The following is a 22112-nucleotide window of genomic DNA, read 5'->3' on the forward strand; positions in this document are numbered from 1 at the left end:
CCCCCAACATGTTTCGCCACTAGATGTGGCTTCATCAGGGGATGTAGCTCCATCCCCTGATGAAGCCACATCTAGTGGCGAAACATGTTGGGGGAGCTCTAGTTTGATCTTTTAAAAATAGGTGTGTGATAGATGTACTGTCTGAGTGGTGAGAACTGCAGACTCACTACACTTGGACACAATAGCGGTAGTAGCTGCACCATTAGTAGCACTAATAGAGAATCATTCCAAGTGATATACATGAGGTTACCCTTGGATATTGCATGTGGCAGCAGTTATACCTCAAGTAGCGATAAGAGGGAATTTTCCCAAAGCAATTTAGGACACATCTATGGGAATCATATCCCGATTCACTGCCGCGAGCATCATCATAGCACCTTTAAATTTTAAAATTAAGTGTTTTTTCTTTTCTTTTTCTCCTGTTCTGTATTAGTTTTATTGATCGAAATAAACGTTACGTTTTATCAGACCAGAAACAGGAGTTTTGTAGCCTATGGCTATTTGAACCATATTAAATAAAAACAAGTAACATTCAGATAAGTTAAATGGCCACAGTTTGGTTAGCTTTCTGGCTCTGGTTATAAACTGTATTGGTGCGGGTGTGCATTCTGCATATTTTGGGGGTACTTATCTTAGTTATAGAATTTAAGTTGTACAGTTGACTTATCCATCTGAGTGTTATTGGTTTTTGTGCAGGTACATTTGTACCAATAGGATACGTGATATGCTGTATCTATCCATTTTTCTATCTATGCTTGTGGCCCTACATATTTCTACATTTTGGGGGGTCTATTGGTATTTCTTCATTCAAATTCTTGCTAATTCTGTGCGAAACGAGATGATAAAGCAAAAAGTTAGATTTTACAATTATGCCTCTTTCAGACGGGCGTCCCGGATTTGCTCCGGATGCGTCCCGGGTGCATTGTGGGAAACCCGCGTGAGTGCACACACAATTTCAGTCAGTTTTGACTGCGATTGCATTGCGTTGCTCAGTTTTTTCTGTGCGAATGCAAAGCATTAGATTTTTGGTGTCATAACAAGAAAATTGGCAGATTTGCATATAAAAGGGATATTATTAATTAGCACGGAGCTTTGGATTTCAGTTACAAATATTGTGCATGTGCCATTACTGTGAGTATTGGAGCATGCACAAATGATCCACCTGATAAAGTGAATCAGCGATTGTGCTTGTGCTGCTAAAATATGTTGTTAAAGAACTGTGAAGGCTTTTTTAGATGTCGTTTGGCAAACTCTAATCTGGCCTTCCTGTTTTTGAGGGTCACCAATAGTTTATATCTTGTGGTGAACCCTCTGTATTCACTCTGGTGAAGTCTTCTCTTGATTGTTGACATTGCCGCACATACACCTACCTCCTGGAGAGTGCTCTTGATCTGGCCAACTGTTGTGAAGGGAGTTTTCTTCACCAGGGAAAGAATTATTCGGTCATCCACCACAGTTATTTTCCGTGGTCTTCAGGGTCTTTTGGTGTTGCTGAGCTCACCGATGCGTTCCTTCTTTTTAAGAGTGTTCCAAACAGTTGTTTTGGCCACGACTAATGTTTTTGCTATCTCTCTGATGGGTTTGTTGTGTTTTTTCAGCCTAATGATGGCTTGCTTCACTGATAGTGACAGCTCTTTGGATCTCATCTTGAGAGTTGACAGCAACAGATTCCAAATGCAAACAGCACACTTGAAATTAACTCGTGACCTTTTATCTGCTCATTGTAATTAGGATAATGAGGGAATAACACACACCTGGCCATGGAACAGCTGAGAAGCCAATTGTCCCATTACTTTTGGTCCCTTAACAAGTGGGAGGCACATATGCAAACTGTTGTAATTCCTACACCGTTCACCTGATTTGGATGTAAATATCCTCAAATCAAAGCTGACAGTCTGCAGGTAAAGCACATCTTGTTTGTTTCATTTCAAATCCATTGTGGTGGTGTATAGAGCGAAACATGTTAGAATTGTGTCGATGTCCCAATATTTATGGACCTGACTGTATCTGCAGCAGCCTTGGATCATTTAGGAGGACCAAGGCTGTTGCACAACACCATCCGGCTCCCCATTTCTCCGCTAGTGGAAGCCATTGCTCTCAGAGCTCCAGTTTGTCAATAACCTGCAGATATGTCCTATACCCTCTTCCCCTGGATTGTCAGGGTCAGACATCTGTCTTCTCGGCACATACTCAGTAGGAATCTGCTCTGCATAGGAAGGAGCAGCTGATCTATTGTGCATGCACTGAGACAGAGTACCATGGTGTTGGTGCAAAAAGAAAGGGCCAGATGAGATGCCTTGTCCTGTCAATCCAGGGGAAGTGGTGAGAGGAAAAAAAACAAAATGATCCTGGACCAGCGCTTTACAAACATTATTCCTTTTATTTATTTAAAACAATAAAAAATAAAATCCAAAGGATGCTTTTCAGGAACCTGCCCCTTCCTCGGATGCTGAATATCCAGGGAAAGGGGGGAGAAATATCCAATAATTGGTTGATGGTAGTTTCAACAGCTGGAACCACCACTACTGAAAGTAGGAACGTCCTGCACAATACCGCTACTGATTAGGCACTAGTCAGAGAACTGGAACACACACCCCTGCAACAAAGTGGCACTGAAAAATTCTAAAGTGGCAGCTACACTATTCAGGGTAAACTGCATTCATTATTCATTTTATTTGATGTAATACACTATTTTTTAATATAATTCAGTTGCTTACCAACATCTGAACCACTGACAATCTACAATAAATATATGACAAAACTTTCCCAGTTCTAACCATGAATATCTCTGTACCCGTAGCTGCTTAACTAAGCTGAATGCTATTAATACACCAATTAATAGCTTTTTACCATAAGAAGTTGAACTCTACAGTTACAGAGGTCACCTAGTTATATTCAAGATAGAAGATCTCCCTTAGGAACAAAGGAAGTGCAGCTTTAAATAGAAAGGTTATTAGCCCTAGACAGGAAACATCTGTAGGGTATGTGAATTCCAGACTACCTGTAGAAATCACTTCCTAAGTACAAAGACCAACTTGACCCAAAAGTAAAACCTGCTTGCAATAGATTATCTTGTGTCATAAAACTGCTGAATGTCAAAGAAAAGATTGTTCAAGTAAGTAAAGATTGTTTAAAAATTCATTTTATGCCATTAAAATATTGATAATGATCACCCCCCAATTAACAGCAAGACATGTTTGTGAAATTTCAGTTTTAATCCATTCACTTCCACTAATTGTGCATAGACTCGGTTTGTAGTAAAACTTCTAAACAATCTGAATTCAATTATTTTTCTTTCCAATGAAATGTAGATTGAAACACCGTGGATTCTTATTGCTTGCTTCTTCTTGTTGAAAATGATGGAGAAGGTAGATGCAATGTCATGTAATGTAAAGTAACATTCAGAATCAATGTCTAGATGAGATGGTGGTGGCTTTGAGTTCAATCCTATGTCAAAAAAAATTAATAATTGGAAACTTTAATACAAGGATCATAAACAATTCACATTGTACATAAATAAGTAGCTAAAACAAGTTACTTGCAACCAGCAATGAAGAGTAAAGTGAATAATCCAGAAAGCAGTTCAAAAAGATTTCTGACTGTTACTGCATTTCTAAAAATCTTATGACTGTTTCACCAGTCATAACAGCATCATTACAGCATCCAGCAGGGATGTAGCTGGTAGGAGCATAGCATAGTCTTATGTGCTAGAATGAGACAGGGGGTGCCAATAAGCCACTGTGCCAATGCCAGTGGATTTTATACTCAGCCAGGACTACCAACTTAATTTTTGAAGTTATGGTGTTCAGCATATGCTGATGAAAAAATAAATATATATATATATATAATTTTTTTTAAAGTTTAAAAACACAAGAAAAAAAGACATATAGCTGCTACTGCTGTAGTTGTACTTACCCACAAAATCAAGATTACTTTATTTTTACCACATAAGAAACGTTTTGTTTTTCCTAATTCTATCCCATTTAGATTTTTTTTTCCAGTTTCCCACTATACGGTATGCAAAAGTCAATGGTGGTATTAGAAGGTACAACTTGTCCCCAAAAAAAACGAGATCTCATACAGCTATGTGAATGGAAAAATATAAAGGTTATGGCTCTGGGAAGGCAGGGAGTAAAAAACAAAAAAACACAAAATCGCTTGGTTCTTAACCCCTTCAACTACCGTGATGTACCCATACGTCACAGTCATTGAGTGAATGTATGGAGCGGGCTGCTGCAGTGAGCCCGCTCCATATGCGGTGGGTTGCTGCTATACCATACAGCAGGCACTCGGTCACAATAACGGAGAATGGCTATCCCACCGAACCCCATCATTTAACCCCTCAGGTGCCACAATTAACATGGGGCAAGGGAGAGGGATGTGGCTCCCTCTGCCTTCCGATCAGAATTCCCACAGTGAAATCGTACGGCTCCAATCAGTTACCATGTTAGCCTGGATGGTGCTGAAGCCTTCCAGGTCTGCCATGGTAAGCTTGCTGCTAAGCTGTGCACAAAGCACAACTGAGTGGGGAGTGTGTCAAAATCCCATTCACCCTAATAAAATCTCTATTAGGGTGAATGGGACAAGAGATCAAAAGATCACAGGTTCTAGCCCCCTAAGGGGTTAATAGTTATTAAATAAAAAGTGGGGGGAAAAAACTGTTTAAAAAAGAAAAAAGAAATATTCAAAGTTTAAATCACCCCCTTTACCAGTTTTACATATAAAAATATATTAATAATAACAAAATGAACATATCGGGTATCGCCGTGTGTGAAAATTCCTGTTCAGTGAATGCCGTAAAGGAAAAAATAAATGAAAAACACACTATTCGTGAATTTTTAATCACCTTCCCCCCAAAAAAAATTGCATAACGGTAATCAAAAGCCTTCATACAGCTCTGTGGATGAAAATCTAAAAATGCAATGGCTGTCAGAAAATGATTTTTAGGATTTTATTTTCTTAAAAGTAGTAAAAAAAATATATAAATCTATACAAGTTTGGCATCACCGTATTCATATTGAGCCGCAGAATAAGGATGTCATATCAATTTTAGCACACAGTGAACACCATGATGTCAAACCCTTAAAAACCTTGGTGGAATTGTGTGGTTTTTTTTTTAACCCCATACATTTTTTTTCCTGTTTTCTAATAACAGAGGTGCATGCCTCTCATAGTAAATGGTAAATTAAATGGTGCTCTTAAAAAATATAACTTATCCCACAAAAATAAGCCCTCAAATGACTATATGAACGGAAAACGGAAAAAGTTATGGCTATTGTAATGTAGGGAAGAAAAAACAAAAAAGCAAAGCCAAAAATAAAACGATACTTAAGGTGTTAAAGGAATTCATTTTATACCATACAGTTGCAAGAAAAAGTATGTGAACCCTTTGGAATGATATGGATTTCTGCACAAATTGGTCATAAAATGTGATCTGATCTTCATCTAAGTCACAACAATAGACAATACCAGTCTGCTTAAACTAATAGCACACAAACAATTAAATGTTACCATGTTTTATTGAACACACCATGTAAACATTCACAGTGCAGGTGGAAAAAGTATGTGAACCCCTAGACTAATGACATCTCCAAGAGCTAATTGGAGTGAGGTGTCAGCCAACTGGAGTCCAGTCAATGAGATGAGATTGGAGGTGTTGGTTACAGCTGCCCTGCCCTATAAAAAACACACACCAGTTCTGGGTTTGCTTTTAACAAGGATGTGAATGATGCCTCGCACAAAAGAGCTCTCAGAAGACCTATGATTAAGAATTGTTGACTTGCATAAAGCTGGAAAGGGTTATAAAAGTATCTCCAAAAGCCTTGCTGTTCATCAGTCCACGGTAAGACAAATTGTCTATAAATGGAGAAAGTTCAGCACTGCTGCTACTCTCCCTAGGAGTGACCGTCCTGTAAATATGACTGCAAGAGCACCGTGCAGACTGCTCAATGAGGTGAAGAAGAATCCTAGAGTGTCAGCTAAAGACTTACAAAAGTCTCTGGCATATGCTAACATCCCTGTTAGCGAATCTACGATACGTAAAACACTAAACAAGAATGGATTTCATGGGAGGATACCACAGAGGAAGCCACTGCTGTCCAAAATAAAACATTGCTGCACATTTACAGTTTGCACAAGAGCACCTGGATGTTTCACAGCAGTACTGGCAAAATATTCTGTGGACAGATGAAACCAAAGTTGAGTTGTTTGGAAGAAACACACAACACTATGTGTGGAGAAAAAGAGGCACAGCACACCAACATCAAAACCTCATCCCAACTGTGAAGTATAGTGGTGGGGGCATCATGGTTTGGGGCTGCTTTGCTGCGTCATGGCCTGGACAGATTGCTATCATCAAAGGAAAAATGAATTCCCAAGTTTATCAAGACATTTTGCAGGAGAACTTAAGGCCATCTGTCCACCAGCTGAAGCTCAACAGAAGATGGGTGTTGCAACAGGACAACGACCCAAAGCATAGAAGTAAATCAACAACAGAATGGCTTAAACAGAAGAAAATATGCCTTCTGGAGTGGCCCAGTCAGAGTCCTGACCTCAACCAGATTGAGATGCTGTGGCATGACCACAAGAAAGCGATTCATACCAGGCATCCCAAGAATATTGCTGAACTGAAACAGTTCTGTAAAGAGGAATGGTCAAGAATTAGTCCTGACCGTTGTGCACGTCTGATCTGCAACTACAGGAAACGTTTGGTTGAAGTTATTGCTGCCAAGGGAGGTTCAACCAGTTATTAAATCCAAGGGTTCACATACTTTCTCCACCTGCACTGTGAATGTTTACATGGTGTGTTCAATAAAAACATGGTAACATTTAATTATTTGTGTGTTATTAGTTTAGGCAGACTGTGATTGTCTATTGTTGTGACTTAGATGAAGATCAGATCACATTTTATGACCAATTTGTGCAGAAATCCATATAATTCCAAAGGGTTCACATACTTTTTCTTGCAACTTTATATTTATCGAGGGGTATGTCCTGCATGCTGTTAAGTCTAGTATATGAGTCTAGAGTGAATTTGATTAAAGACTCTTCAAATTTGCACTAGTCTGCCTAATTGGATTGTACAGCAAGCTGGAGACCCCAGTGTATTTTAGAATACTCTAGTTTATTACCCAAAACAGCCCAGCAGTTATCTAAAAAGAGAAGAGTTGTATAGGGAGTTGACCACAATATATCAATCAGCGAGCCGTCACCTTACCTTGGATCTCAATTGTTATGATTTAACTGAAAAAAAATGTATCAAGCTGAGTTTTCATTTCTTAATGGACTGAAATGTAATTCTTACTTAAGCATGCGAAATCATACAAAATGTAAGACGATCAAAATGTAAGACCTGTAGGTAGGGACATACATGGACAGTGAGGCCTGACCTAGAACCCAGCCCACTTTCCCTACCTACCTGCAATAAAACCTTAGGTAGGAAGACTGCATCTGGTCGACAGCCCCTGCGCTACTTACATGCAGAAACAAACACCAAGAGACAAAACAACACAAAAACAGTGTTGTATGTAAATGAGTCAGAACCAGACAAGGCTATGCAGTACCAATCGAGAGACAGAGAGTGGTCATAAGACAGGCGGGGTCAATCCCTGAGTAATCCAATAAGCACAGGAACCAGGAACACAGCTAGTGAGTCAGAGAATATCACTGGCACTGTCTCACGGGAGCCAGGAAACCAGACCACATGCAAACGCAGGTAAAATAAAGTTGTTTATTTAAAGGAACATAAATAAACATTCATCAGGGACAGTGAGGTGAGGAAGAAGCCAGTCAAGTCCAATGCAGGTAGTTGTCCAAGCCGGAATCAGGTCCAAAGCGGGTAGTCGTCCAAGCCGGGGTCAGGTCCAAAGCATGTAGTCATCCAAGCCGGAATCAGGTCCAAAGCAGGTAGTCATTCAAGCCAGGGTCAGGTCCAAAGCGGGTAGTCGTCCAAGCTGGGGTCAGATCCAAAGCGGGTACGTCTGCGGATGCGGGGTGGTGAGCCAGAGGAAACGTCAGCCAGGCTGGATCATACACAGGAACACACAAGGAGCTCAGACTGCCAGAGATGCACCTTGGAGATCAAACACAAGGGCAATGAACCTGAGCAGACTGATATAGTCAGGTTTTGCTACATCATCACTGTGCGACGCCCTTGCAGCAGGCAAGTAATGATGCACTCAGAGGTTATAAGAGACTGCAGTCTGCACATTTCCAAAATGGCACCAACATGAGGACAAGGTAAGACCTTGACACACTGGTGTACGGCAAGGAAGGGGTTTGTGGTGATGTCATCATATCAGCGCGTATGTACTTATATGTAGTTTTTTTATGATTAACCCCTGAAAGGCCTCAATGTGACTCTCAGATGCCGGGATCAGCATTGAACACGGCATCTGCGGAGTTCAATGATGGGGGCGGCGCGATTGCCGCTCCCCATCATTGCGCCCGCTACTTACAATGGAATGCGATTCGTGATGAAGTACTTTGTAACAAACTGAATTTCTTGTTGAAGTTCGGCGATGCAGCCAAATGTAATTTTTTTTAAAAATGCACTTATCACTACCCAGGAGCCCTGCTGATCAGCTGTTTGAAGGGGAGGTTGCGCTCCATGCAAATTCTGCTTCCTGTTCCTTACACTCTGGGTCGTCTTCTGTGAAATAGCGGAGTAGTGTAATTACAAGTACTAGCTCCATCACAATGCACTTTCGAGACGAAGCGCAGTGTAATAAAGAGGAAGCAGTGCTTGCATGGAACACCACTCCTCTTCAAACAGTTGATCGGCACTAATATTGGGTGTCGGACCCCCACCAATCAGATATTAATCACCTATCCTGACAATATTTTATCAATATATATTGCAGGACATCCTCTTTAAGGCGGTATTACACTGTCCCAATGTACAGGTAAAACGAGCGATGATGGATAAGAACACCAGCGTGATTAGACAGGCAGATGCAAACTGAATGCGAGAGGAACAATTCATTCCTCCCTCATTCACTTCTATTTCTTATCAACGGCACATCTAGGGCATCTTTCATCCTGATTCACTCTTTATCTTTACTTGTAAGATGCAGAGGAACAGTCCATATACACTTGGATTCGCACATTGGTTCCATTTCTCCTTGCTGTAAGTCACAACAATCAGCAGTCTATGGCAATGAATCCTTTCCTGTCTCAAAACCTTATTTGAGGTTGTCAAGCCAAGCAGTTGGTAACAGTGTTTTATCAAGATGTCTGTTCAACTTCCTGTATGCTCTCAGGCTGTGGCAGTCATTAAATCCACGGTATGAATGGTGGCAACGCTCACTCCAATTTCCTATTATCTATCCAGGCGGGGTCTTAAATAGTCCTTTGCAGTCCCAAAGCAGCCTCATTTCTGGAAACACACTACTGAACTTCCTGTAGGAGAGTGTGTGTATTTGAATTGGCTATCCGGTAATTCATATTGATTACCTATCCTCTGGATAGGTCATCAATATCAGATTGGCAGGGGTCCGACACTAGGGACCACCCGATCCGCTGCTAGAAGAGGCCAAATGCTCATGTAACATTTACCAGTTAGTTTGCGGATGGATTAATAGCTGAAATTCTGAGCAATGGAGTAATAGATTTACCAGAGAAAGGCATTGTTTTATCTAGGTGAACAAACCCTTTTTGGCAGTATGTTGTTTTACATTGGCATGTCCCTACTGTCTTTCATTAGTTAATTTGTTGTTCTATTAAATGCTGTAGCTATTATTTTTTTTCTATTCAAAACTTCTCTGGGGCTACCATATTGAAGACACTTCTCTTCTGCATTGTTTGTATAGACCCTAAAGCTGGAGTGTGTGCTTTACAGAAGTTGAGATAAAAGAGAATAAATTGGCAAAAGAAATGTCATATTATATTACGCTCTCCAGAAAGAGTGTAGGGGTGCAGATGTTATAATCCCCCTCCACGCCATATTTGCAACAACATTTTTGACTTTTCCCCCTTCACACCACTTTTCAGAAGTGGTCTGAAATGGCGGTGTGGTGAGGGCAGATGAAATGGCGGTGTGGTGAGGGCAGAAAGGGGGGGGGGTGACAGCAAGTCTATCACATTTAACTTTTTTCACTCCCATTTTCTAGAGTGAATAAAGGCAGAAATCTACAGTAGCTAGGAGGATGCTGGAGATTTTAGACTCTCGAAAAGGCCAGTGGGAGGATACAACAAATCTATGAGAGGCATGCGCCTCTACATAAATTTGATGCATCCTCCAGCGGCGCAGGGGAAATCAAGATCATCAAAAAAAAACTCCGGTCTTGATAAATAACCCTCCCTCAGACTATAGGAAATACAGCCAGAGTGTGCCTGAAGCCACGTGAAGTCCTAAGGGAGCCTTAAATACCTAGAGGCTGGACTGAGCATGGATTCAGCCACTCAGGGAGAACTACAAAACGGAAGGTAGGAGAGTGATATACTGACAAAAAGAATGAGCGAAAGATGGACCTGTTATTGGCCTGTGAAATAGTTAGGAGGCATTAGTGTTTATTATTTTTTGAGGCACAGAAAGGGACATTATCATGGTGGGAGGACACACAGGGGTTCAATAGCTCTGTAGTGGTATTATAATTATGTGGGTAGGCAGAGGGCAAGCTAATGGACTTACCTCTTGTAAAATGGAGCTAGCAAAGCTAGCCATGGAGGAACATGGATTGCAGTGTATCAAGCAGGCTGTGCTAAATCAGTATTGTTCCTAACTGAACAGGTTTTTCCCTGAAGAGAGGATAATGACAGTATGGCCCTTAACAGCAGGACCTAGGGTGTGGTTAATTATGTAACACAGTTAATTATTGTTATATTCTATGTATTTAAATTATGGAACATTTAAGCCACGCATCCTCAAAATGCGGCCCTCCAGCTGTTGCAAAACTACAACTCCCAGCATGCCCGAACAGCCTACAGGTATCAGCCTGCAGCAGGGCATTGTGGGAGTTGTAGTTTTACAACAGCTGGAGGGCCGCAGTTTGTGGATGCCTGATTTAAGCAATAGCAGTGCCTTCAGTGTCATCATAACAATATGATTATGTGCCTCATCACAGTGTTGAAACCATTAAGTGTATTGTCCCTCTTACACTGAATACAACCATTAAGCATTTGTGTCACTGTATCTACAGTTGTGTTCAGCAAAAATGAACAGTTTGAACTTAATCTAGTCTGCAGTTGCCCATTAAGCCACTTACTGTAAATAACCACCTTACAAGAGATAGCCAACAGCCCACCATCCCAGATATCACACAGTGACACGGTAGAAGTATACAGAGCCTTACCTATGTGTATAGTGTTAGGGTCCTTTTACACGGACCTCATGTAAACATACCACCAATAACCCAACAAATGAGCAAATGCTATCATTTATTGGACACTAAAAATCATAGTTTGTCAGAAACAGATCACCTTGTGCAAATCGGGGGAAATGAGGCCAACAAATAAAAACTCTATGATAATGAACAACTGTATTACCTGTTTGTTCCCATACTAACGGTAAAGTAAATGCCGATAACATACAAAGACTTGCATGCTATTATTGCCAATTGATACTCATTACCAGGCAAAATATTTACTGTGCAAAGGGACCCTTATTTCCTCTTTGTTAAACTGTCCCTTTCTACACAGCAAAGCTGAAAATGAGCTAAAGAAAACAGGATGCCTTCTAGGGGCAAATGTGAACTGTGGCGAAACCAACCTCGCCACTGGGTTTTGGAGGGGCCTGTTTGCCAGCCTCTTGCCCCAGGATTATGGGCCCTCTCTTCAGCCCATGCTAAACTTTTGAACCTGTGGTCTAATTCGTGCCATTTTGGGATATGTTAAATGTCTATGTGTACTGTAAAGGGTGGGACATTGTATATTTGAGTAGTGATGTCTGTCCTATTGTCTCCACGTGTGTATTGGCGATTTCCCTTTGTCCTGAGAGATAATTTACTTACTCCTCGGTTGTCTCCAGGACAGAAGACATTGTGTATTCTCATGCCTGTGATGATTACATTAACCCGTGTAAGGTAATTGTATCACAGGCAGAGGGGAGGATTTTGTGTGGGAGTATTTTACTGTATTGTACGTGTTTATTGGTTGTTTTTGCAAAAACCTGTGGGTGGTAACCTTGTTGGAAAATGTGTATAAGTCAATGCTTGTGTGTTCAATAAAGAGTTCCTGTTTCACCCTTCATCATGTTGAGGTGGCCGGTAGAGATGGGACCGAGGTCTCTCCACCGTTCCTGCAGGGAATTGGGAGCCCAGTCTCCATTCCCCAGCGGCAGGCTGAGTTACAGGGGGCAGAGACAGTCGGTCCTGTCTCCCAGCGGCAGTGTGATTTACAGGGAATTGGGAGCCCAGTCTCCATTCCTCAGCGGCAGAGTGTCCTACAGGGAATAGAGAGCCCAGTCTCCTTTCCCCAGCAACAGGACACTGTATTGGGAGCGGAGACAGTTGGTCTCCCTCCCCAGAGGCTGCAAATATGTATGGGAGAGGAGCTTGCTACCCCCTCTCCCTATTGGCAGTGTGAATTGCAGGGAATTGGGAGCCCAGTCTCCATTCCCCAGCGGCCATGTGATTTACAGGGAATTGGGAGCCCAGTCTCCATTCCCCAGTGGCCGTGTGATTTATTGGGGATTGAGAGCCCAGTCTCCATTCCCCAGCGGCAGCTTAACTTACCAGGGGGAGACAGTAAGCCCCACAACCGTGCAGATGGGACCGTGGTTTCTGCACTTACAGCACAGGGGGTAGGGACAGTCGGTCCTGTCCCCCAGCAACAGGGCTGTTTAGCAAAAGGGGAGACAGACGGTCTCCCCCTCCAGCAGCAGAGCTGGGTATCCAAAGGGGAGACAGTCGGTCTCCCCCTCCTACAACCAGGCTCCAACCAGGCTTCTTCTGTGGTAGCGCTGGCACCAGGGCAGAGTACTGCTGATCCCTGCCCACAAAGCAACCTCCACTCAAAGCCAGGGAGCAACACAGAGACCGGGAGTACCAGTTACCAACATAACCTTGGTGGACTCACTGGACAGAGATAGGCTACCAAATTCAACAGGTCCAGTATTTGGTGGTGGGTTGACTGCCAGACTAACTCAGATACCGACCGGCGTGAGGTCAGGTATCTGGTTAGTCTTCCCTGGGAGGGGGAGATGTGTGGCGATATCAACCTCGCCACTGGGTTTTGGAGGGGCCTGTTTGCCAGCCTCTTGCCCCAGGATTATGGGCCCTCTCATCAGCCCATGCTAAACTTTTGAACCCCTGGTCTAATTCGTGCCATTTTGGGATATCTTAAATGTCTATGTGTACTGTAAAGGGTGGGATATTGTATATTTGAGTAGTGATGTCTGTCCTATTGTCTCCACGTGTGTATTGGCGATTTCCCTTTGTCCTGAGAGATAATTGAATTACTCCTCGATTGTCTCCAGGACAGAAGACATTATGTATTCTCCTGCCTGTGATGATTACATTAACCCGTGCAAGGTAATTGTATCACAGGCAGAGGGGAGGATTTTGTGTGGGAGTATTTTACTGTATTGTACGTGTTTATTGGTTGTTTTTACAAAACCCTGTGGGTGGTAACCTTGTTGGAAAATGTGTATAAGTCAATGCTTGTGTGTTCAATAAAGAGTTCCTGTTTTACCCTTCATCATGTTGAGGCTGGTGTTTGGGTAACTGATCGACACTGGGGATTGCTATACGCTGAAGATTTGCTATACTCCCCTGGCTATACTATTAGCTCTTGTAAGAGCTGTTCCTGCTTTCTGGATTTAGGAGAGGTTCACCCACTGGAGCCTGGAGCCTTGTTGTAGGTCCAGGGTGGATAGGAGACGGCAAGACCTTAACCAAGCTTGGGCGGTTCGTGGGGTCTTCAGTGCTTACGGTGTCAAGTGGAGTGCTTGGAGTCCTCAGGAAGCGCTAGGAGCATCCATCTACGGAGGTACCCGGTCGGGGTGCCAGGAGATCCGTTACATGAACACTGAAAGTTTTTCATTTTTTTGAAATAACAATAGTCACAAAAAGTCAAGAATAAAGTTTTTTAAAATGTGTTTATTATAAAAAAAAGTATTTCAATAATATGAATTTTGTTATGATATATATAATCTTTAAGCTCGTCATGCATGACCTATAGATAGCATCTATAAATTCAAAAGTTGCTACTAAAGTAGGGTTGCCAGTCGTTCATAAACAGTCTCTTTACAGACAGTCTGTAAAGGTGGGTTTAGATGGTCCGATGGAGCGGCCGATTGTTGAGAAGGAAGTGTTTCTTCCTAACAGTTGGCTGCTCGCTCAGCGAAGGAAGCCGTACATTTAGGCTACTTTCACACTCGCGTTTTGGGCGGATCCGTCATGGATCTGCAAAAAAGTATCTGTTACAATAATACAACTGCATGCATCCGTCATGAACGGATCCGTTTGTATTATCTGTAACATAGCCAAGATGGATCCGTCATGAACTCCATTGAAAGTCAATGGGAGACGGATCCGTTTTCTATTGTGCCAGATTGTGTCAGTGAAAACGGATCCGCTCCCATTGACTTACATTGTGTGCCAGGACGGATCCGTTTTGCTCCCCTTCATCAGGCAGACAGCAAAATGCTGCAGGCAGCGTTTTGGTGTCCGCCTCCAGAGCAGAATGATGACCGAACAGAGGGAAACTGATGCATTCTGAGCGGATCCTTTTTCATTCAGAATGCATTAGGGCAAAACTGGTCCATTTTGGACCGCTTGTGAGAGCCCTCAACGGATCTCACAAACGGAAAGCTAAAACGCAAGTGTGAAAGTAGCCTTACATGCAATGATCTCCTTCACAGTATGAGGATGAGAGATTGCTATAGCGATCCTCATACAGAATCATTGTTTCTGGGCAGCAGATCGCTTTTTAGACAGCACGATTGGTGGTGCCTGCACGAACAACAGGATCACCCAATGAATAAGCGTTTTGCTCATTCACCGAGTGATTGGAGACACAATTAGATGGCCAGATTATTGGAGTAAGTGTTCCTGATAATCTGGACGATTATTAGTTTGTCTAAATCCACCTTAAAGATAGGGTAATTTTGTATAGTGTCTGTAACAAAAACATACATAAATGCTAATAATTTAATAAAGGCTGCAAGAGCTAGTGCAGGTTATTATGATTGTATGTATCATCATTTTACAGTTCATATTTGTATTTTGAGCTGTAGGCAAATATTACAATGTTTATTATTCACTTTTGGCTTTCCATTTTCCATAAAAATCTTGTCTGTACATTCTGTGTAAACTGTCCAAAAGAAACAAAAAATTTAAATAGCATCCAAGACATTCATTGGGATCCTTCATTGTTAACTCACATGCAAAATAAATCTGTCCAGTTCTAATAACTGCAAAAATATCAAATAAATACCACACACAATGGGGAATTTTTTTAAAGTCAGGTTTGTAGAAATCTGCATTGCCAAATTTAATAAATGTTGCACAGTGTTTGATAAATTTCATAAGATGTAAATTCACTTTTAACTTAACTCCTTTACTGGAGTAAGATTGCAACAATTCTTATTAAAAAAGTTGGTGTTGATACATCTGGGTTAAATCAGCCCAACAGGTTTACCATGCCCACTTTGCTACCCACTTTCAAAACTGAAATGAAGAAATGAGTGGTGTAAAAAATTCAAATAGTTGCAACATTTTTGCACACATAAGTCTCAAAGCCCTATTTTGTGACCGTTTTTAAGCCGATTGCGAACTCTGCTGTAAAGTATCTGCTGTGTAAAACAGCAGGTGCTAGACGGCTATGGTGCATCTTTATGCAAGGCGGATGTCTCAATACATTCCACTGGACTGACCTCCAGCATACCGGGCAATCCTCCTGTGGACCCAAGTGATAACACTGTCCAGACCAATATAGACCTCACTTTAGCCAATCACTTGCCACAGTTTTTTTTGTTTTTGTTTTTTATTATTATTAGAATTTTTTTTTTTAAGACTACATTTTTGCAGGATGGAAAAGCCTAATGTGCTATGCTTTTCAATACTTTTTATGGCCAAAACTTGATGTGAACCCTGCCTAAGAAACATTTTTTTAAACATTTGATTCCTATCTATGCTTACTTTGACATACTTACAGTATTAATAATAGAAAACACGTGGTAACGTTTAATAACATCATTCAGTAGAAGCATGGTATGTATTTGACTCTTATTCGTACATCTCATTCCCGTTAAAATATATTGCCATACTTTTCTGGATATTATTCTTTCACAATTCTCCCATGAGCTATATGTTTTGGTTTGAAGATCAACTGTAATTGCACATTTGAGTTGCTCACAAGTCAATTTTATCACCCAAGACCATTTTGAAATCAATAGCAAGAATGAGAAAATCAACTTTACTTAGTCAAAGCAGATATCAATACATAATTTGTCATTTTATTATACCATGTGGTTTCCATTTAGCATAAGACCCCAGAAACCAGAACCAATATCCTCACACAAAAGCTGTTTCAAATTATGTGCAGCAAGTTTTTAAACACATTAGCAACAAGAACAAGCTGTCCTCATGCTAGCTGGCTGTGCTTTGTTCTTGATTGTGGAAAATCTTGCTTTAACTGTTCACTAATTTGATGCAGATCGCTACTGCACCAGCAGCTGCCTTGGCACGTGATTAAACACACAAGAAAACATTATTTTTCCATATAAAATATTAACAGGACCAAAAGCCACAAAATTCCCTTCGGAAAATTCTTTTCAACAAAGCCAAAATAATAGATGCCTGCAAAAAATTACACCTTTGCCTTTTCCCTCCATACAATACACTTTACAAGTGATTTTATTCATGTTTTTGATGAAAGGCTTCAGAAGAAAACCAACTTTGATTTTCATTAGAATTTTCTGGGGAGTGGGGGAGATACAACTCAAGGGAATGTTAAATGGAGATGCACCAATGAAACATGTTATCGTTTAAGTTTTAACATGATGAGCTGGCTTCATATAAAAACGACTTTTCGTGCTAGATTTAAATGATTCATATAAATCTTAGCTATTCTTTGAAATGCGAAATATCAAAGATTGTATAGAGGAAGATGTGAAGTCTGTGTGTCTTTGAATTGGAAAATGCAGCCCTTTTTAGGTATTATTATTTATTGCTTGTCAAAAGAAAACTTGATAAATCTGAGTGTGCCTTTATTGAACACAGACATCGAAGATTCATTTTCTGAGGAGAAAGTAATGGTGAAATCTACTGAGATGAGAGACTGAAGCCTGAAAAGATTAAAATTTGCAGAAAAAAGTGAAAAGAATTTACTTTAATTAATGTTATTATCTATTTGTAACTGTGTAAAGTAAATCTGTTCTGGTACTAAATAGTAATATACAATTACAAGCCATAAACATATTGGGGGTCATTTACTATCAGAAATACTCCAACATTAGGGGTATTTCAAGCACAGATTGTGGTGCAAAGGTTATATATGCGTGGCGACTTTTCCCCGCTCACGCCAGGCCTAAAAAAGTGGGCGCGGAGTGGGCGGATAAGAGAACGGGCCAGCCGGCCCATCTCATTAATCAATTTCTACTCCTGTTTTAGGCATAGAAAATTGTCTAAATTTGAGCCAGCAAAGAAGCTGGCTTACAATTAGACTGGCGGTGGATAAGCCGAAGGAGGCCGGCGCATAAAAGGGCTGCATTTTCCAATTTAAGAAGGACAAGCCGTAAGCAGGGACGCACCATCAACGAGGCGATGTGAGGTGGTGGCCTCAGGCGGCGCCATCTAGTGGTAGGTGGGGGGCGGCAATGTGCAGGACAACTCATTCACAACCAGCCCCTGCTATAAAATCGCTCCTCCAACTGCATCCTCCGTTCCATCTGCAAAGTGTCCTTTAGTCTCCTGACTTCTGTAGCAGGTAGCCAATGAGCAGCAGTGCTGGTGGTGACGTCTAATACTGCTGCCAGCCCTGCGGTTCCGCACACAGCAGCCTGGAGACATCATAAGAAGACTCCTCCTCCCAGCCTGCTCTTGGTCAGTAGGAACTGCTGGTGCCCTGTTAACCCGTACCCTCTTCTTTACACAGCTGCTGGTGTTTAAATAGCCAGAGCTGGTATAAATGATGCAGCTCTGTGGTCTGGGCCGAGGTGGGAGAGGGGGGGAGTGGGTTGTCAGGAGATGCAGTGTTAGATCTGGCCTAGTACAGAGTGCTCAGTCCTGCCTTGTGCCCATCCCTCTAGATGCAGGATTCCCTTCCACTGCATGATGGAGCCCCAGGAATCCTGCATAAAAGTGAGTGCATATGTGATATTTATATGTATGTAATAACATGTGTGATGTACAGTATCTGCCTGTATGTAATAACATGTATGATGTACAGTGTCAGCCTACATATAATAACTTGTGTGAAGTGCAGTATGTGCCTGTATGTATTAACATGTGTGATGTGCAGTATGTGTCTGTATGTAATAACATGTGTAATGTCTGTATAGTATAGCATGTGATATGTAGTATGCGTCTGTATGTAATAACCTACGTGATGCATACTGATGTGTAGTATGTGTCTATATGTAATAACATGTGTGATGTGTAGTATGTGTCTGTATGTAATAACGTGTGTGCCTGTATGTAATAGCATATGTGATATGTAGTATGTGTCTGTATGTAATAAGCTACGTGATGTATACTATGTGCCTGTATGTAATAAAATGTGTGATACGTAGTATATGTCTGTATGTAATAACAAATGTGATGTGTAGGATGTGTTTGTATGTAATAACCTGCTTGATGTATGCTATGTGCCTGTATGTAATAGCATGTGTGATGTGTACTATGTGTCTGTATGTAATAACATGTGTGATGTGTAGTGTGTCTATATGTAATAACCTGTGTGATGTATACTATGTGCCTGTATGTAATAACATGTGTGATGTGTACTGTGTCTGTATGTAATAGCATGTGTGATGTGCAGTATGTGCCTGTATTTAATAACATGTGTGATGTATACTATGTGTCTGTATGTAATAACATGTGTGATGTGCAGTATGTGTCTGTATGTAATAACATGTGTAATGTCTGTATAGTATAGCATGTGATATGTAGTATGCGTCTGTATGTAATAACCTACGTGATGCATACTGATGTGTAGTATGTGTCTATATGTAATAACATGTGTGATGTGTAGTATGTGTCTGTATGTAATAACGTGTGTGCCTGTATGTAATAGCATATGTGATATGTAGTATGTGTCTGTATGTAATAAGCTACGTGATGTATACTATGTGCCTGTATGTAATAACATGTGTGATACGTAGTATATGTCTGTATGTAATAACAAATGTGATGTGTAGGATGTGTTTGTATGTAATAACCTGCTTGATGTATGCTATGTGCCTGTATGTAATAGCATGTGTGATGTGTACTATGTGTCTGTATGTAATAACATGTGTGATGTGTAGTGTGTCTATATGTAATAACCTGTGTGATGTATACTATGTGCCTGTATGTAATAACATGTGTGATGTGTACTGTGTCTGTATGCAATAGCATGTGTGATGTGCAGTATGTGCCTGTATTTAATAACATGTGTTATGTATACTATGTGTCTGTATGTAATAACATGTGTGATGTGTAGTATGCGTCTGTATGCAATAATCTGCGTGATGTATACTATGTGTCTGTATGTAATAACCTGCTTGATGTATACTATGTGCCTGTATGTAATAACCTGTGTAATGTATACTATGTGCCTATACTGTATGTAATAACCTGTGTAATGTATACTATGTGTCTATACTGTATGTAATAGCATGTGTGATGTGCACTATGTGCCTGTATGTAATAACATGGGTGATGCGTACTATGTGCCTGTATGTAATAACATGTGCGATCAGTAGTATGTGTCTGTATGAAATAACTAGTGTTGATTGAGCACCAAAGTGCTCGGGTGCTCTGGCCGAACACATCAGTATGCTCGTGTTCTCTACCAAGCACCCGAGCACAATGGAAGTCAATGGGAGAACCCCAGGCACCCCCATGCTCGGAAGAGAAGAGGGTGTCTGGTTCACAAAAAAAGGTTAGAAATTGATTGAAACCCCATCAAAATGGTTTGGAAACAGCATTAAGAGGATGGCTGGATGCATCTTGCACTCCTATTATCTATGACATACAATAGACAACCACACAAAGGCTATATGCCAAAAGTCAGGTATGTAGAAGCCAAGAATCTATCCATGAAACAGATAACAGCCAGCATACCTTACAATGGCATTCCTTGTGCACTATGTGACATTCCAAACCAGCTCTTATCTGACAGTAAGCCTCAAAGTTGTTTCACATCTGTTGGATGGCTTGGGTGGACCTGCGCACCTAGATCAATATCATTAGGGTGACAAAAAGTTCTATACAGTTTTGTGATGTAAAAACTGATTTGCATAAACATGGGCATATGGGAAAGACATGCAAATCATGAGAATCTGCCTTGTATTTCAGCTGAAAAACCATTTACATGGAAAATTTGCGATCTACACTACTCATGAACACCGCCATCTATTGGATTCATAGTCTTGTCATAAGACTATAAAAACAATAGATGGCACTGTTCATGAGTCATGACAAGGCTATTAGATTATGAGTCTTATGACAGGGGTGCCTGGTTTGATGCTCGGGTCTCCCATTGACTTTCATTGTATTAAATTTTACTCGAGCACCCGCATTATTCGGCCGAACACCGTAATGTGCCGAGCATAGCGATGCTCGAGCCGAACGACAGTTCGGCCGAGCATGCTCGCTCAACACTAGTAATAACATATGTGATGTGTAGTAAGTGCCTGTTTGTAATAACCTGTGTGATGCGTACTATGTGCCTGTATGTAATAATATGCGACGGGATGTGTACTATGTGCCTGTATGTAATAGAATGTGTGATATGTACTATGTGTCTGTATGTAATAACATGTGTGATGTATACTATGTGCCGGTATGTAATAGCATGTGTGATGTGTACTGTGTGTCTGTATGTAATAACCTGTGTGATGTATAGTATCTGCCCGTATGTAATTACCCGTGTGATGTATACTATGTGCCTGTATGTGTTAGCATGTGTGATGTGTACTATGTGGCTGTATGTAATAACCTGTGTGATTTACAGTATCTGCCCAGACTGCCTGCATGTAATAACATGTGTGATGTGTAGTATGTGTCTGTAACGGCATACAAGGCAATGCTCCAAACTCCCGAACGGAACCTCACGAATAGCTGCTAGCAGACGAATAGGAAACGCACGCAAGCGGCTTACACTCCTAGCAATCAGTCTCTAATAGCATACAGTGAATCCCCCCAAGAACGAGACGAGGCTCCGTGTTGAGGGTCAAGCAGTGGTCACCCAGAGCTGTGCGTTTTTTTTTTGATCGTATATAACATTGGTACACATCAGTACCACCCACAGGGTTTTGTAAAAACAACCAATAACCACGTTCAATACAGTAAAACACTCCCACACAAAATCCCCCCCTCTGCCTGTGATATAATTATGGTACAATGGGTTGATGTAATTATCACAGGCAGGAGAATGCACAATGTCCTCTGTTCTGCAGACAACCGAGGAGTAAGTCAATTATCTCTCAGGACAAAGGGAAATCGCCAATACACATGTGGAGACAATAGGACAGACATCACCACTCAAACATATAATGTCCCACCCTTTACAGTACACATAGACATTTAACATATCCCCAAAATGGCACGAATTAGACCAGGGGTTCAAAAGTTTGTAAAAGTCCTTTGTGAACAAAGGAAGCATGGCTGATGAGAGGGCCCATGATCCTGGAGCAAGAGGCTGGCAACCAGGCCCCTCCAAAACCTAGTGGCGAGGTTAGTTTCGCCACAGTGTCTGTATGTAATAACTTGTGTGATGTGTAATATGTGCCTGTATGTGATAACCTGTGCGATGTGTACTATGTGCCTGTATGTAATAACATGTGTTATGTGTACTACGTGCCTGTATGTCATAACATGTGTGATGTGTACTATGTGCCATTTCAATTTTCGCCTCAGGGGGGAGAAAGGCTAGGTGTACCCCTGGCCGTAAGTCTATACAAATCGAGGAAGTTGCAGGTGTCGCTAAGATCTGCAAATTACCAGATTTTAACCGCCTCCGGACCG

This window comes from Bufo bufo, chromosome 2, assembly GCF_905171765.1.
Source record: "Bufo bufo chromosome 2, aBufBuf1.1, whole genome shotgun sequence".
NCBI classification, from domain to species: Eukaryota; Metazoa; Chordata; class Amphibia; order Anura; family Bufonidae; genus Bufo; species Bufo bufo.